The sequence below is a fragment of the Protopterus annectens genome, chromosome 7.part0 (genome assembly GCF_019279795.1).
Source record: "Protopterus annectens isolate FY-2018-M chromosome 7.part0, PAN1.0, whole genome shotgun sequence".
Lineage (NCBI taxonomy): Eukaryota > Metazoa > Chordata > Ceratodontiformes > Protopteridae > Protopterus > Protopterus annectens.
In genome coordinates, this window is record NC_056739.1 from 156,960,119 (window position 1) to 156,980,034 (window position 19,916).

Here is a 19,916-nt window from a genome sequence, read left to right on the forward strand (position 1 = left end):
AGTGCCATGACAGTAGTAACAGTTCCTTTGAGGCTCTTCAGCATCTGGGACTTTACCTCTGTGGAGGTGCAATTCATAGCTACCACTTCAAAGTTATCTGTCCTCATAGCATTGGATTATTTAATCTAGTTATGCATGGCTTTAAGAATTTCAGTGACACAGCTGTAATTTGGTTTTTCAGACTAAAAATTGAGTTTTTCTGTTAGGATGCCCCCTAGTAAAAGTCAAAATAAGGCTTCTATTACACAAACACACACGTATTAGCAGCAATAGTTTTACAAACCCTAGGTCTAATGGCAGCAGCTATGTACATGTTATCCCTAGTGAGATATTGCATGCAAGTTTTGTAGTGAACATTGAGTACAGTGGTCAGAGCTACACAGTCCCATGTCTCAACAGATGCAACTTGCGAGGTTTTAGCATGATCACATGCAGTGATGGCTTCTTTCATAGAACCTACTATTGAGGCATTCCTTTCTTCCTCCACTTCCAATTGTCATAGTCCCTATCACTTGTCTGCCTTGGGGTGAGGGTGGAGTATTGTCTTGGACCCAGTCCAAGGGACATGGGTATAGCACAATGACAACTTGCACATTAGAATTTTGGAGTTGAGGGAAAGCTGCCTAGTATTGTAGGCAGTCCAGGACCTACTACCCAAAGTTGTGATTGCCACAGCACTTTCTGATACGGTGCAAGTCCTGGGATAAGCCAACATTTTAACAGACAAAACTTAGCAGATGCCCTTTAATGTCTCACGAGTGGTCCCTAAATATGTGTTGGTGGTTTTCTTGACCCCCTCCACCCTTTACATCATCCCTTTCCTGTTTGGTTTATAAATTTGGTTGTGTTATGCTTTTCTGATGTTGGGAGAAGCCTTGCTGTTGCCTGTCCACTTCTGCTTCCTGCACCAGATGTAGTAACATTTCCCTAATATGTTAACAAGGTCAGACACCCAGGGATGGTCTTGTCCATCATTGACTCCTGAGGATTCTCACGATGTTAATCCAAAAAGCCAGGCTGTGCAAGGCCAAAGTAGTTATAATAGCCCCATTTTTGGTCCCATCATATTTGTTTCCTATTCATGAAGCCTCCTCTGTTAGAGACCTCTCCTTCTGAATCCTCATGTAGACTCCTATCTCATCTGTCCAGCAAGCCTCACCTGGGCATTTAGGTCCTGAAACTGATTGGTTTCTCCACCTCTGTTAATCATTCGGGACCCAGCATATCTGCCCAAGATACTCCAAATCCTAACAGCACATGTACAAAAAAATATACAAGGATAAGCAGCACACATTTGCTTTAAATGTTACAGTATAAGGACGTGGACCCCTTTATGATTCCAATCCCATCAGCTCTCCCTATACTATTGGAAGTTTGATGGTCTGTGACTTCTCAACAAAAGTTCACCTTGCAGCTGTTTTAGTCTTTGAAGTTCGTCACACCTCTCTGGCTTATGAAAGAGTTTACAAAGCTTTCCTGATTTTGGTTTCTTAACAAAATCATTATTCTGATATCATTACATCTGTGGGATCTCAGTTTTGTATTTGAAAAACTGACAAGTTCACCCTTTCAGCTACCCACAAAGGCAGACTTAACATCCTGGAACACCTTGTTTTTTTTATTTGCCATCACCTCCGACAGGAGAGTCTCTGAATTACATGCATTGTCTTGCAGGCCTTCTTATATATTTTTCCATTATGACTGAGTTGTATTCAGAACTAACCCATTCTTTATGCCAAAGGTTAGGCGAGATTCTAATTTTAATATACAAATTGTCTAGTGGTGGTCTTCCCCAGTATTTAAACAGGAGAGTATAACTTACACTGTCTAGAGGTCTGCCCAAAGTTATACTTGGATTAGATTAAAGACATTAGACAAGATCAGTGGTTCCTTTGCAGTAAACGGTCAGAGAAAGAAAGTGGGGAGAAGGTGGCACGGTCTAGGTGGTAGTCCAACTGTATTCTCTGCTGCCGCACTTCTAGCCAGAATTGTTTATGGAGGAAACCCAAAGCTTCCTAGCTACGTTAGCTTGCAGAAATTTCAATGGAAAACATTTACATATCTTCATCAAACATTTATAGGTTGGATATAATTAAAGGTCAGAAACTTCCTTTGAGCTTAGCATTTTGTGAATCCACCCAAGCCATATTGCTGGAGACTCTGTCCAGTATTTGCAATGTATAGTCTGGTTCTACTAAGAGTTTTTAACTAGTTTGTTGATTCATCACATTTTAAAAAGTGACATAAACACATACATTAATAGGAAATAAAGTAATTTCCATTCTTTCCATGTAGTATTTCTGTAACAATTTTCATTCATTCAGAATTTCATAAATTGCTCAGCTCCTGTTTTATTTTACCCTCGCTCCTCCTGAATGTTATTTTGCATATATGTCCTTACAAATTCGCTTTATTTGTATCCAATTTCCTCTCTCCGTTTTCCTAAAGATCATCTCTCCAGTTTTTATCTCATGTGCAATATTTACTACTTCAGTTGCAGCTAGTTTATATTTTGATTTCCATTTTTTAGTAATTGCTTTTTTGTCAGTCACCAGCATTAAACTTAAGGCTTTAGTATATCTAGATATTTCAGAGCCTATATTCCAGCTCGGAAGAATCCTTTCCTTAGTTACAACCATTTGGTCTGCAATATTTCTGACAGTAGTAGTACATGGGGAATTGTTTAAAACAGCAAACCTGTTATACTCCCAAAAAACATACTCCCACTTACCTCTTTCCTTTGCCACCTTTAGCATCTGCTGTCTACAGGAAGAAAAATTCTCAAGTCTGTTTGCGGAATAAAATTACTTACGCAAACACTTGTAATCAAACATCATAAAACTTCTGGAATTTGTTACATAATTGTGTGCCATACAGATGCCATGCCATTGTTCCTTTTAAAATCCCTTTTCATTCCCTTCTGAAAGTTGTCATGTAATATTACAGATCTTGCTAATTATCTCCCTAATGGCAGCTTCTGTTCTACATTCAAGTAAATGCTACCAGAGCTGGACTTAACACTGCTATATTCTTTTTTGTATGCGTATACTCTTGTTTTCAATCCCCGAAGGGAAGAATGTCCCTAAGCTGTAGTTGAACCATCTACTTGGCCTCATCACACACCATCTCCCCCTCAAAATGATTTGCTGCCAGTACCTTTGTTCCTTTGCTAATTTTCTCCAGTATATTCCAGCCATTCCACTCCCCTCTCACCTATTTTCTGTACCCCTAATGCAGTCACTATTGGCGACATTTCTGTTCTCCATTTTGATGTTGGCTTATTTCTTAGAATACTTTCTGCTCCTGTATGAATGTAATATTGCTAATGGTTGTTTCTTGAGCCTCCCTCCCCCATTACATGACCCCCTTCCAGTTTGGTTTATAGTGTTCCTGTTCATTTATATATATATATATATATATGAGCCTTTACGGCGTAGCTCTGAAGTACCCTTCATGTCGAGTATAAAGGACGTGCTTCTCTAAGGAGAATCAACTTTTCCCACTTAACACTCTCTCCTTTTTCTCCGCCCATATGGATTCCTTCAACTTCGCTACTTATGGACTTCAGCTTATCTTCTTGCTTATTAAAAATACTTGTGACCTGTTTATAAAACTAAATATTTTCACTGCTTGTACCATATTCATATTCAACAGCTTCCAGCTTCTCAGTTCTTTTTTTTTTTTTTTTTTTGTGTGTAGTGTCTTCCCTACATAACTGCCAAAACAGAATCCTTTATAGTCTGTACACAGTAATAGCTCACCTTATGCCCCTGTAAATCTGGGTATTGCTGAACTGGTTCGTGCGTGGGTGTATAATTTACTGTTCTTGTCGTCGTAGTATCTGCATTTATTTTATATCCCGGAAAGATGTGGAAAGTGTTCCACAACTCTGAAATGTCCTTTTCTGGATGTAGCAAAAATAAAATGTCATAAGCAAATAAAGCTAAGTTTTCTTGATTAGCATACCAGTTCCACCTAGCCATGCATCCGTAATCCCTTTTCTCTTTTTACACATGGGGCTGAGGTGTCACTTCCAGTGCCAGTCATCCCAAGCCAAGGTTCACACTGTGAGGTGGCTAGCCCTGCCACAGTTCTTCCATACCACACACATACCTCTGGCCAGTTTAGTGTGTCCAGTCCACATACTGCATGTTTTGGAATGTGGGAGGGAACCAAAGCACTCTGAGCAAATCCATGCAAACACAGGTAGGACATGCAGACTTTGCACAGAAGGTGCCCCAGCCAGGAATTGAACTGGAGAACCTCTTAGTATGAGGCGACAACACTGTCCAATGTGCCACTGTGCTGCCCAATGCATATGAATTATACCACTGAATTTGTGAATTGTGTGTGTGTATGTATATATAATTTAATATAATAAAGTATGGGTCCCCTTCACGTTGTCGACACTTCAAAATGGCGAAATTCATATGGCCGAGACCATATGATCGACATATGAAATGCTGACAATGCGGCACCGGCATCTCTGTATAGTGCGGAATGGAAAGATTTTCATTCCTGCACTGTAGTGCGAACTCGGATCGCCATTCCATCAGAATTAAACTTGACAAGGCCTTACTATGTCTTGCCAATTCACGTCTTGTATCCATTTTAAAAAAATTATTAGTTACATGCATTTGTTTACCTGAAACAGTACTTTGTTGGGTATTTTTGAAGTTTGATAAGTCATTATGCTCTCGAAACATATATTCCCTGTTAGTACTTTCTTCACCATCATGCCCCCGTTTGCCATCTGAGGAAAATTTCTTTGCAGTCTGCTTGGGGTGTGAAAACACTTGATGCAAACAATTCCAAGTGAGAATCTGTCCTCCCGGTGTGAATTTCTGATAGTGTCTCTTCGCGATCTTTTCTAACCTCCTCCGATTCCTGTAGTTATCGTGCAGGGTTTATAGGCCTTTCTAATTATCCTCTTTTTAATAGCAGCTTCTGTTTTAGACTAAACTAAAAACACTACCAGAGCAGCTCTTTCACTTAGGATTCCTCTGTCCCTTTCTCTTTGTCTACATACTCTTATCAGTTCCTGATGGGGAAGGCAGTCTCTAGCCTGCAGGCCATATTTCATCTTGGCATCTTCCCATTCTGTTACCTTCCAAACTCTAGTTATTTGATCCCAGTATCTTGGTTCCTTTGCCAGTTTTCCCCAGTAAACCACCCTGCTCTTGCTTAGTCTCTGTACCTCTAATTGCACTCATCCCTATCAGCAGAATCTCCTTTCTCCATTCTAGTGTTGGCTTAGTTCTTGGAATACTTTGTTTATGTATATAATATTCTGTGTGGCTATTTTTCTCCTTAAGGGTCTAAATCCAAAACCTCTCTCTCCTTATGTTTTGAATCCCCCCATTTCATCATCATCCCTTTCCACTTTGAATTGCATCTTTCTGCTTCTGCTATGTATAGAAGCTTTAACTGTGTCGCTTTAAAATATCCTTACAAATCAGGTAATCCAAACCACCATGTTCTGTTGGAAGGTTCAAATTTTACCACTTAATTCTTGCCCCTTTTCCCTTCTCAGATAAAATCCTTCAATTCTTTATTAAAACTCTCCTCTCTTTGATAAAAAAATATGCCTGATTCATATATAAACTAAAGGGACTGCAACATTTTCACTTCTTGTATTCTGCTGTCCATATCCATAAGAGAGCTTACAGTTTTATCGTTTTTTTTGTATATTTATTTAGTCTCTTCTCACATATCCTTAGCTGCCATAACAGAATCCGTTTTACCCCATACTCATAAATACTTCATTTTATCATGTCTCCAGTGCTGGAACAATTCATGTGTGGTACATAGTTTACATCTATAGCCTTTGTTTTATTTTCATTAATTTTAATCATCTCAAGATGTTCCATTACTGGTTTTATCAGGGTACAAAATAATATTGTCTGAAAATAAACCAACTTTTTTTGAATTACCATACCAGTTCTATCCTTGAAATTCTGAGTCCTTTGTTTTCTTTGCCAGTGACTCTAGTCTAAATATAAAGCAAATAACAAAGGGGAAAGAGCACACCCCTGACTTTTTCCTCTCTACAAGCAGACTTTATCAGAGAGGAACCTTCCCACATTAATTTTTCTTTGCAATCCATCATATATCCTCCTAATTAACCTTATTGTATCTGGGAATGCAAATGCTTCCATTGCTCTTTTCACAAAATCTCACCTTGGCTTACTATGCCAAATGCTTTCTCTGTATCAAGACTTACCAACGACATGATGGATCATCATTTTATTAATGTCAAATGTTTCCTCAGTTTCCTTCCTTCGATCAGTTCACTGTGAAATGGCAGAGCATTCACAACTGAACTTCTTAGGTAACAGAAAGTTGAAACCTGAGACAGCTTTTAAGAAAGAAATCTCAAAAGAACCAATGAGGTGCTTAATCTAAGCTGTAGTCCAGGTGACCTCAGTCAGCCAATGACCTCAAACAATTCTCTCTCACAGAAATGCCTGATGGCTTTGGCCAAACCAATGTCTCTGAATATGTGCTCAGACACGCAGCCTCCACAAACACTAGGCCCAAATACAAGCCTGAATACAGAAATGCTACAAATATCCTCACTACTTAGAACAAACTACAGAAATGTTTCACAGCTGAAAAGCAGCAGTGAGCCTTTAAATGAAAGTTTTAAACAGCTAAAGGAGCCTCTAGAAAAAAAGAGTTTACTGTAACCAGTTATCAGAAATAAACAACCCAACAGATGCTTAATAAAGGTGGACAATTTCCAGTTAATACCTCACACACAGTGAAACTAGCTAGGAAAATACACAGTACACAAAGTGCTATAAATAACAAAGAAATAAAGAACAAAATAAACAAAAAACAGGATACTTAATGTTATATATTATAGCTCCGAGTTTCGTCAGTGTCCTTCCTTCGATCAGTTCACTGTGAAAAACTCCATATGACAGTGTATATGAACGCTGTTTGGATATTAAGAATTGCAAGACTAATAATGCACTATACAGACATTTAATGAATTTCCTTAAGCATTCCTTTGTTTTTTTGGTAGTGCAAAAAGTTGTAAAAGATATGCAAGGTAGAATTGTTGATGAGCACTTGGATATGTGTGAGCTAAAGTGGCAGATTAAACTGAATGCTGCACATTATCTAGGGTTAAATGAAACCTTATCCATTCATTCTGTGCTAAAACTGAAGCGATTAAGAGTATAAATGATTTTTACTGGTTTTAGAAGATCATGTGATTTATTTGACTATTATTAATATAATGCTTTTATTGTTGTTAATTGAGTTCTGAAGAAGTTTCTGAGGGAACAGAAGTGCTTAGCTCATTGGTTTTATTGGAAATTAAAATGTTTTTCAAGTACTACTGGTGTGAGGTGTCATGTGGACACCTGTGCTGTTTCATGTTTCCTGGATATTGCTAACAGCTCCTTAATGCCCTTTCTAGGGCTAAAGATATGGCCTCTACAGGACCAGACAACATCCCTGGCTGCAATCAAAATTGCTTAAAGCAAGAATTAGCCGCACCTCTAAGTACCCTCTTTAACCATAAAGAGCTTATTCCTGATGACTGGAAAACTGCCACAGCCATCCCCCTCCACAAAGAAGGTTCCTCTGCTGACACCAGGAACTACAGACCCATAGGTCTGCCAGCCTCATATGCAAGGCAATGGTGAGAGATCTCATAGACTTTATCAACTAGGATATAGGTGACCTCCATACAGTAAACCCATCCCAAATTGGCTTCCTCAAAGGAAGGTTGTGCTTACTAAACTTGGTGGACCACTTTGAGACAGTCACCAAAGCCCTGGATGAAGGTAAATCTGTGCATAACACCTACTTAGACCTAGCGAAGGCCATTGACACCATTCCCCACTCAGGAATCATAGTTACACTTATCCAGTTGCAAGTAAACCAGTATGTAGTCAGGTGGTTAGCAAACTGGCTAACCAATAGACCACACACAGTTAAAATAGGGACTATTCATCAACCTTCAGACCAGTAACCAGTGGTGTACCACAGGGCTTGGTGCTAGAGGCTCTATTATTTGGAATCAATGTCTCAGAAGTACAGGCCAATACAAAGGGTATGTGGTTAACAATGTTTGCAAGTGACTGCAGACTGGGCGCAATGACTGAATCCCCTAGCAACATTGACACCCTCCAAAAAATGTCTTACTCAAACCAACCACTGGTGCCAAAGCCATGGACTCAAGGTAAATGCTAAAGAATACATCATCATCCCCTTTGGCAAGGGAGACAACCTTGCAAAGTACAACATTAACAACACCACCTTGAGTACCTAATCTGTGGTAAGAGATCTGGGCACACAGATTGACAGCAACTTCTCCTTTAGCCACCATGTCTCCACAGTGGTAAGGAAAGCGTTCTATGTTGCTCATCTCATCAATAAGGGCATTGCCGCCAGAGAAAAAGAGGTTATAATTCCCCTGTACTCCTCCCTAATCAGACATATTTGCCTCAACAAAACCAAATTGGTCCATATCTATCAATTTTGGCAATACATTTGGCATTCTTCAACTGTAGATGTAAACACTGTAAGGTTTAAAATTTAAATCAGTCTGTATGAAACTGGGTCTGATGAGTCTTTACTGTTCTTTGGTATTACAGCAACCACAGCTTTCATTCAGGATGTTGGTGCTTCCCCTCCTTTTAAAATACTGTTAAACAAATCCTTCTGGACCTTTATCACTTTCTTCCCAACTACTTCCAAATTCCCACGGGAATGCCATCTGTTCCTACGACTTTCCTGCAGATTGATTGTACATCATTTGTATATCATTTTCTCTTAACTATTAATTGTTGTGCCTTATCTACCTCTAACCTTAGCATACTTAAGTCATCCTTAAATATTTCCATTTTAGCTCTTTCTTGATTTCCACAGTGCTCTGCTTTATTTACTTTTTTCATTACATTTCTGAAATTACTAATACATCTACATGATCTGTAGTTATTTTTCTTGTTATAGACTCTCTAAGTTTGGCAACAAACCTTTCTACTTTTTGTTGCTTAAATCATTGTGCCAAAAACTTTTGTGCTCTGACGATATCAAACAAACAGTTTCTTAATGACAACCTTTCTAAACTCCTGCATATTATCCAGATATTCCCTCATTTTCCCCTTAGAACTCTGCAATTGCACCTCTTCTTATTATATGAAATTCCTTATTCTACAATACTTTAGCATTCTTCCCTGCTGGATTTAACTACTGTGGTATCCTAGATGAGTGTATGTCTCTAAATTTACTCTACCTACCAGCTACTTAGAGTTATACTGCAACAGTGTGCTGATTCCTGTTCTCTGGACCTATCTGCAAGCTGCCTCTCAGTTAAATAGGATAATTTAAAAGTTTATCTTCTGGTGTCTTACAAGCTCCCTGTTTACTCTACCTACCAGCTACTAGAGTTATACTGTAACAGTGTGCTGATTCCTGTTCTCTGGGCCTATCTGCAAGCTGCCTCTCAGTTAAACAGGATAATTTAAAAGTTTATCTTCTGGTGTCTTACAAGCTCCCTGTGTAGGTTTACATTTAAATATCTTTGTATTCCTGACACTTTGTACAATACCATTTTGAGACTTGCACTCTAGGACCTGCACCCCCCCCCCCTGCATTTCCTTGCAGGACTGTACATTTTTATTTCTATTTGGGTTTCTGCTGACTTACTTCTATTAACATTACCCTGCAAAGAATAGTGTATGTGTTCAACTTTCCTTATATGTAGGGTAGCACACACTCAATCAGACCAACCCTGTCCCCACCTGAAACGCTCTTTAGCCAACCCCACCGTTACGACCACTGCCTAATAATTTCCTTTACAGTCATTCCCAGTGGAAAAGTTTGAATTTGGCTACAGAAATCAAGTATAGCCCAAATAGACTATCTTTACCACTTACCCTGCAATCCTTGCCAAAGGTTTTAGCCCACTCTAGGACCTGTAAACCCCCCTGCATTTTCCTTGCAGGACTTTAAATCTTTATTTGCACTTGGGTAATCTTGGGTTTCTGCTGACTCACTCCCATTAACAGTGTTGTGTGCTCTGAAGTGAGTTACTTCCCTCCCTCATTTGGCTCTCCTTAGCATTTCATTGGCTCACACTGTGTCATTCTTTATTTGCCTACCCACTGACAGCAGATCAGAAGTTTTTTTTACCCTACTTGCATAGCTCGGAGCCATCTTTAAACCTAAAACCTTCCCTGCTGGATTTAACTACTGTGGTGCCCTAGATGAGTGAATGTCTCTAAATGTAAGTACATTGGCTTCTATTGCACAGCGTATAAGTTAAAATACTAGTGACTGATGCATATTGATTTTGGATGCTGCCATTGGGAAATTTAGGCTCTCTTGTTTGTAAACACACAGATACCTTTCTAGTCCTCTCTTTTTTCCCCCTCCATATATCTACACACCACAGGCAACTTTCTAGCCCCTGTTCTATTCCAACCTACCACTGGAATTAGCCTAGCTGATTGTTTTTCGCTAACTGCTTCAGTATCTGTTCCTACCCACTCCGTTCTCCCTGCGGGCTCACTCTGTTCCCCTCCCTACCCCCAATTCCCACCCAACCCAGGGGTCCTACCTTATACTTACTAACCACACCTTTTCCTCTTCCCATTACTCTCTAACCACACCTCTTCCTCTTCCCATTACTCTCTAACCGCACCTCTTCCTCTTCCCATTACTCTCTAACCACACCTCTTCCTCTTCCCATTACTCTCTAACCGCACCTCTTCCTCTTCCCATTACTCTCTAACCACACCTCTTCCTCTTCCCATTACTCTCTAACCACACATCTTCCTCTTCCCATTACTCTCTAACCACACCTCTTCCTCTTCCCATTACTCTCTGACCACACCTATTCCTCTTACCATTACTCTCTAACCACACCTATTCCTCTTACCATTACTCTCTGACCACACCTCTTCCTCTTCCCATTACTCTCTAACCACACCTCTTCCTCTTACCATTACTCTCTAACCACACCTCTTCCTCTTACCATTACTCTCTAACCACACCTCTTCCTCTTCCCATTACTCTCTAACCACACCTCTTCCTCTTCCCATTACTCTCTAACCACACCTCTTCCTCTTCCCATTACTCTCTAACCACACCTCTTCCCATTACTCTCTTACCACACCTATTCCTCTTACCATTACTCTCATTACATACCTCTTGCTCTTACCATTACTCTTGAAACACATTCTTCCTCCTACCTTTACTTTCTAAACACTCTAAAGTTACCCAGCTGCACTAATATTAACCTCTTGCCACTCTCCTTTTATCACACCACACCCTACTCCCTTCTTTCATTTCCACCCAGTGAATTTATTTTTCTACCTACAAACCATCTATATTTATTCATACAATGTATAAACAACCCATCCCATCTTATGTCCCACTCTTATTCACACTATCACTACTACCTCCTTTAATCCTCACCCATCTTTTCACCTCCTTTGAAAACCCACTAGGCCCATACCTAAACTACCCCAAGAAAGAAACAAACTCTCCTCGCCTTTTTATTCATGCTAATATAACATCCTCATCTAACTACATACTTCCTAAATACCATAGAACACTACACAGAAAATGCAACAATCAGAACCCCAGGAAAGGCCTACCTCTATACAGCAGATTCCCCAACCCAAACTATCTAAGTGTACTACTCTCTTTAAAGGATAGGGACATCCACCCTAACCCAGGCCCACCAACAACTCCTATCTCTCTCCTCAACCACAAAGAATCACCTACTCATGCCCTGTCTAAACCATTGAACTCCCTTTTAATTGCTCATCTTAATATACATAGCATAAACAATAAAGTAACTCAACTCCAAGCTCTAACTGAAATCTACTCCTTTGATATTCTCTGCTTATCAGAAACTTGATTAAAACCTGTAATCAAAGACAATGAATCATCCCACCTGGATATAATATCCTGAGACTAGACCGAGTATCCAAGAAAGGTGGTGGGGTTGCTATCCTATATAAATCTAGCTTACAATTAACCACTCAAAACTGTAAACCATCTATAGACTCCAATGCAGAAATTCTTATCTCCAAACTTCATCTTAACAATTCCAAATCCATCTATTTTATCTGTATATGTCTACCACCTGGTAACAACACTGCCACCATGGAAAACATACTTTGCTGGCTTTCCCAATACCTGCCCCAAGAAACCATAATCCTAGGTGACACAAACATTGACTGGAGCTGCTACTGTAGCAGCCTCACCACAGACCATATTAACCTATATGGGTATTCCCAAACCATTACCTCCCCCACCAGAATAAATAAATCTAACAAGAAATCAAGCTTATTAGACTGGATTCTCATAAACCATCATCCTCACATTTATGATTCAGGAACCCTCACTGATGATTTAAGTGACCACTTTCTTACCTGTATCATCAGACATGAAATCAACTCTCCCATTCCAATAGCTGTCAAAAACATCAGATCTAAAAAGTACTTCAACCCTGAACTATTCCAAATGGAACTAAGAGCTTGCAACTGGTCTCCCTTACAAAACCTCTCTTTAGATGAAGCCGTCAGTTACTTTAACTCCAGCTTCCTTGCCATTCTCAACCACCATGCTCCAACCAGATTAATTAGAATTAAAACCAAATCTGCTCCTTGGCTTTCAAAAGAAACCAAACATAACATAAATCTTAGAAACAAACTTTGGGCAAAATGGAGGAAGACTAAGAACCCTATAGACCAACTAACGTTTAGACAGCTAAGAAATTAAACCAAGAAAGCTATAATATCTAATAAAAGAAAATACTACCTACAATCCCAACAAGCTAACCAAAACAACCCACAAAAATGTTGGGCTAGCATTAACCAACTACTCCATCCAGGTCAATCCAGTACTCCAAATCCTCAAAATACTGACCACAAAAATCTATTGAATACAGCTAATGCTTACAATACATTTTTACTAATGCTATACAAACACTAGCTAGTCAACTACCATCTAATAACTTCACTCTATCTTCCTATAAATCAACCTTACCCCCTACTTTTCATATTCAACCTGTCCCAACAACAAATATTCTAACCCTTCTACAGAAACTAAAACCATGCTCACCCTCAGCACACCAACTACCTGCTGAATTCCTACAATCCGCCAAAGCTATTGCTTATCCCATTTCTATTCTGATAAATAGAACTATTACTGAAAGTCGTATCCACAGTTTATGGAAAATCTCCCATATTATCCCCCTCCATATAGGTGGACACTCCACTAAACTATCCAACTACCGCCCCATTGCCCTTCTCTCTCCTTTGGCAAAGATCATGGAGAAATGCATTCACCGACAATTACTTGACCATCTAACCCAAAATAATTTACTTTCCAACTGTCAACATGGATTCAGACCTTCACATAGCACCAGTACTGCCCTTCTTTCCTTCACAGATTGTATCAACAAAAAACGCAATCTTAACAAGCTTTTTTCAGCACTATTTATTGACCTGTCTAAAGTTTTTGACATGGTAAATCACCAAATTCTCATCAAAATACTGAAATCCCTGTCACTAGATACATCTTCTATAAAGTGGTTCCGGTCCTACCTTGATAAAAGACAACAGGCCGTACTGTGGCACAAGTCTCTCTCCACTCACCTGCCCGTCAAACTTGGTGTCCCTCAAGGGTCCATCCTAGGACCTCTACTTTTTTCCATATTTATTGATTACCTTTACCTTGCCATCCCCCAAGCCACATGCATACAATATACAGATGACGCCACACTGATATGCTCAGCCACCTCATCTTCTGAACTTCAATCTCTTACCCAACAAGTATTTAACACAGTTGAGCAATGGTTATCATATAGATGCTTTCTCCTAAACCTGAAAAAGACTAAACTCTTCCTCTTCTCTCCCACCAGTAAGTCCCTCTCCTCTTGATTTCTCAGTTATCTCTACCAATAAAACTATTATATCCCCTGATCCAACCACCAAACTATTGGGCATCACCATTGACAACAATCTGAACTTTGATATCCATATTAACAATACTATAAAAACTGTCAACAGAAAATGTGGCTCTCTCTATAGGGTAAAATCCTTCCTCTTACCTTCAGCTAAAACCACTATAGCACACACTCATCTAATATCTTCACTTCTTTATGCCTCACCCATTTTTACTAACCTATCTAAAAATAATCTTAGCAAATTGGAAATGTCTTACAATAACATTGCTAGATTTACTACAGGCAACCCATTTAGAACCCACCATTGCATTCATTTAAAGCAGCTGGGATGGCTTGAACTACAAAATCTGATTAAATTCCATCAACTATCTATAGCCCACAACACTTTTTACAAACTTTCCAAAACTCCTATTCTATCCACACTCATCACTCCCTATAAAAAACTGAAATTCTTAAGGTCTTCTCAGAGACTTCTAGTACATACCACTAAACCAAACAACAAGGCTGGTGACTCCCTCTTTTCTAATATTGTTGGAAAAGCCTGGAATCTCCTCCCCAGTGAACTCTCCTCACTTCCCTCTGTATCATGCTTCAAAAACAAATTGAAAGTGTTCCTCAGAACACACTGGTTATGCCCCTGTACTAACCCTGACTAGATATGAACTCTCATCACTTCCCTCCGTATCATGCTTCAAAAACAAATTGAAAGTGTTCCTCAGAACTCACTGGTTATGCCCCTATACTAACCCTGACTAGATATGAACTCTCCTCACTTCCCTCAGTATCCTGCTTCAAAAACAAATTGAAAGTGTTCCTCAGAACACAGTGGTTATGCCCCTGTGCTAAGCCTGACTAGATATGAACTCTCCTCACTTCCCTCAGTATCATGCTTCAAAAACAAATTGAAAGTGTTCCTCATTGTAGCACAGAATATCACTGAAACTGCAAAATTGGAGTAGATCTGATGAAGGTTTTACCGAAAGCGTTTATTGAACGATATTTGGGATGACATATTTGTGCTCACAGTTTGGTGTTCTATACTTGTGATCTACTCCAGTTTTGCAGTTTCAGTGATATTCTGTGCTACGATGAGAATCGTTTATTGTTAACTGACAAGTTCAGTAGCACTGAAAGCAAACAGAGAGGTTTAGCAGCATTGAAAGCGAACTGATGTACATTTTTACCTCTACAGTTGCGTACTTTTTCATTTTAAGGATTATGAAAAAAGCGGTTAACCGTTGCAGGCTAAGCCTTTTGTGAGGAGCCTCTAAGAACGCCACCTACAATCACCCAGAACCGAAGGGTTTGTGTGTTTTTTAGATTGATTCAATACATGTTTTTTTGCAAGCAGATAGCTTGTGTTGACTGCTGACTACGTGAATCTTGAAAATATTAATGAACTTTCTTTGTTTTAATAAATCTCTATTAAGAGCTCAGTATTTGGAATTTTTATTTTGAATGGATAGCCGTGGAGTAGCGGTTTGATTTTCTTCTGCATTTTTATTTTAGTTGTCATTGGTGCATGATCTGACATAAACTGGATGTGTTTAAAGCTTTCAATTAAATTCACATTTTCTTGTGAAATATAATTTCTGTCTAGTCTAGACAAGTTATTGTACCTTGGGGAATAATATGTAAATTCACTAAGTTTCTACTTCTGGCTTTACATCTTGCATAACAAATGTATTCGTAAATTTCTTTAAAAATCTACCCTCTTCTGTTATATTCATATATATAACAGATCTGTGTAGGTCCCCACATGCATCCTCACCGTGGCAAATCAAGTCCCAATCCCTACCTACAAGTAATATTCCCTGCTGAAAGCTGATTATTTCTCCCCAAATCATCTTAAGCTCTATAATCGCAGTTTTAGCTGGAATATAAATATGTGCCAATGTGATCCTCCCTGGCCAGAAGGAGGCAGATTTTCCATAAAGATTGTCACGACCAGTGTCTTTCTGTTTGGGTGATTCCCACAACCATACGCAGTGCTGTATCTGTCAGGCTTTTGTCCCCAAAACTGTATGTAGTAGTCCTTCCTCTATCTATTTACTTTGAAAACCAACATCTTAAGCTGTTTGACTCAAGGTGCTATGGTGGAATTTTCCCATCCTGGGGGTCAGCCATCTGCCAAGGAAAAACGCCAAAAAACTTAGGTCTGATATGGCTGCTGCCCATCCTCCCCCCAGGTCTCTCTCTTGAGGGTAGTGAAAGTCCAGAGGATCATCTGGTGATTGCCTCAGATTTGTTGCAGGCCAGCATGGATCTGACTTCTTGCGCATCCTTGATAGCTTTTCAAATGTCTGTTTCTGATGTTGAGGGGGAACCATGACTGATTATTTCTGAAGGACCGAGAGGGATTCCTCAGTTCTTAGTTGAGGAGGAGCTTTACTGGTTCTCCACAGAAGTAGGATGTCTCCTCATACTAATCCTTTTATGATCAAGGTGGTTAATGAGATTTCCTTTTAGACGGTCTGTTCATCTTCCCTCTTTTTTCCCCTTCTTAGCAGTCTGCCAGTGAGAAGGTTCTTCACACCTTGGATATGCACAGACAGCTCAGGTATTACTTGGACAAAACTAAAGTTATTCGCAGAATTGAATAGCTTTATATTTCCTTCCATCCCAAGTCTTTGGGTTTGGTCATTTCTTAGGGAACCATCTCTTCTTGGATTTCTAAGGCCACTTCTTTTTGTTACTGTTTTCTTGGAAATGCCTTCCTCATCAGTAAAAGCTCATTCTACTGGGGCCGTGGCCTTTGATGCTTTTTTCAAGTGGCTGGATACCAATTCCATTGTTGAGATGGCTGCTACTTCCTCTGTTCACATTTTCACGAAGCGTTACAAGTTGGTTATTTTTAGGGCTAGAGCTAGCTTTGTCAGGGCTATCATGCATGGGTTTCTGGAGGCTGTTCTGTGCCATCCTTCTCCCAGGCTTCCTTTTCAGCTTGTGTACTCTCCCTTAGGTTATGAATAATGGTAACACTGAAAAGATGCATATCTACAGCTATGGGAAGATTTTATACAACTGTACTTTCTCTCCAAATTTGTCTCCTGTAGTATTGCTATTTGTACTTTGCATTTCTCAATATAATTCAATATTCTTTCTTTTTTGTGCTTGTGAAGCCACCCATATTCTGAAATATGGATAGTACCTATTATGGTAAGAAGTTATTATTCCCAGATATCATACATGACAGTTTCTCTTTCCAGCTTTTGTATTACATGCACCCACTAAGGTTTGTAAGGTTGATCTCTTATACAGTTTCTTGTCCTCTTCAACGTTAATGAAAACTCTTAATTTTTTTTTAACTTAAAGCAAACACACAAAATTATGTACATCTTCAAATTGGGGTTGGTATAATGGTTAAGGGGTTTACTTAATACACAAGGTAATGAAGTATAAACCTTCTGATAGAAACAGTTGTCCTAAATTGACATCCGCAACCATAGACATTACCTAACCTAATGTGAAGGTTATCCATGCAGAGATGCATGTTACAGCCTGTGTTCCTACTTGTCTTATCTTTATTCCCCTTCCAGATGTGAAAATGAACTTGTATGCTTTCAGAAAACATTCACTTTTAGCCTTAAAAAGTGCTTTGGCCTTTATTGCCTGCCCCTGTAGTGAACTTGTCTCCATGGAAGCACAAGAACAAAATGCACAGATGTCCTCAGCTGCAGACTTCTCAACTCACACTGAACATTTATTTGCGAAAGGAAAACTTTTCATTACATTTAATGTTGTTTGCTTACTTGCTTACACAAAAACTTAATAGATTAAGCCAGTGGCTTTAATCCAGATATTCACCTATGCAAAAGCGAAAACATATCAACTCTACATGCATTATAATTTGTGCACTTTAACACCCCACCCTAACAACCCAAGATTACAGCATATTAACTTAAATGTGCTTTTCCCTAGCCTTTCTTCTCTTTTTACATCATAATGGCTACATTTTTTAAAACTAAAAAAGAATTTTAAAAAAGTACTTGTTTACTTAGTATCTTTATCACATACAACTGTAACTGAAAATGTTTTACTATGTAACGTGCAGTTTTATATCATGAAATGTTTTATACAAACACTTTGAGAACAAAAATTGCTTTTTTTAGTTACCCTTTTTTCCCCTCTTCCCCTTCATGCCATTAATGTTTGGAAAGACACGGAGGTATGTACATTTCAGTTCCCCACTGGTTTTCCATGTGGACCAGTGAGGATGTTTTGGTAGGATGTGATGTCAAGCCCCTTACGCAATAAAGAATTTTACGTATGGGTGCTCTGAACAAATTAAAACAATATATCCTACAAATTGCCTAAGAGGGTAGGTAGGGATCATCTAGGTCCATGGTGGTCGGTCTGAAAGTTTGCACTGAGCTCCTCTAAAAATCTTATCTGGCTAGTTTGGCTGTGGGTCCCGCTTCTCCAGGTTGTGGATCTCTCTGTGGTTGTTGCAGACCTGTAATTAATGCTTCTATTCATTCCATCCTTTTGTCATTTGATTTTATATATATTCTTCGAGTCTCATTTATTTTAAACACCTCTGAATGCATCGGATTTATTTTTTCCTCTAAAGAAGATATTTGCTGTACTAAAGCTGATGCTTGTACTACTGTTTGCTGATCAACTGCAAGGTTCTTCCCCACTATTTTTTTTTTTTTTTTTTTTTAAGGGGGAAGTTAAGTTTTCTTTTTTCTTCAAATTTCCTTTAACTGAAATTTTCCCAAATTAACTTTTACTGGCTTCTTTAACAGTCTGTCAGTTTTCAGATGGGAAAGCTCTAACCACTTTGCTTTTCATTATGCAGGTATGATATGAAACACATGTACTTACCATAATAATAAATATTGTTGATCTGTGTCTGTATACTGCAACATACTTGCCCACCTTGCCCTGACCAACACATTGCCTTTACCTTAACCTAGAGGATGTTTCTGCCATAGGGAAGTTGTAGCTGGCATATTGATGTATAGTTGTGTACATGTATATTTAGTTCAGTATTTCTTCAGAATAAGTGTAGGATTGGTAGGTGTTCCTTAACCATCTGTTGCAGTTGAAACTGATCTGGAGAGTGAAGATGCCAGTGCATCTTTAATTTGTCTTTGTTGCCTTAGTACTGTTCATGGTCTAAGACGTCATGTGCACCAAAAGTTGCTTAATGCATAAAACAGTGCTGTAATGTTTTGTTTTATTTATTTATTTTTTGCAGCAGTCTTGCTAAATCTTATGCTGTCCATAGTCCGTTGCTTAAACAATAGCCAAGGAACTGAATTAAGTGCATAATTGCCTCTCTTGGTCAAATGCATATAGATTAGATGCTCTGAGTAAGGAGTGCTAGAACATACGTTCTGTGCTTTGTCTCTGATACCACATGAAAATGATTTAAAGCACAGGCAAAATTGTTTTTGGTGTATCCTGACAATATATATATATATATATATATATATATATATATATATATATATATATATATATATATATATATATATTAGAGAGAGATATGAAATTGTTTTCTAGATATGACCTAAGAATGAGATTCCTTGGCACTGTGGACTTCAGCGATGTTAAAACCTTCTTGGCCCTGCCATAATCTGCTTTTACATGTTTAAGTTATTGGGATTGGAAGAAGAAACAACAGCAAGCTGTTCAGGTAGAAGAAACAACAGCAAGCTGTTCAGGTAGACTGAAAAGATATCTGCCTTTGGTGATGGCTGTTAATGGTTCTGACCCCTATCCAGTACAGGGCAATGTCATGCTGCTTGTCCCCCCCGTCTCTCCTCTAGTCAGCATTCAGAGTGATGTTGGTCTGATGGCCCCTCTTGGCAACAGGTAAGCTGAGCGAGTCCTTAGGTTGCCTATGTTGCAGGACATGGATGAAAATGGTGTTAGTAGTGTTTTTTTAATACCTTTATTGAATCATCACTTGTGACACAGGCAAATTTACATGATACAAAAGTAATCAAATTGTATTAAATTA

The 19,916-nt window shown here is 38.9% G+C and overlaps 1 protein-coding gene across 2 annotated transcripts in view; it reads left to right on the forward strand.

Annotated features, from left to right (window-relative positions):
* KIF21B (kinesin family member 21B) overlaps positions 1–19,916 on the forward strand; it is a 1,412,490-nt gene that overhangs the window by 666,816 nt on the left and 725,758 nt on the right. The gene's annotated exons all lie outside the window — the stretch shown is intronic.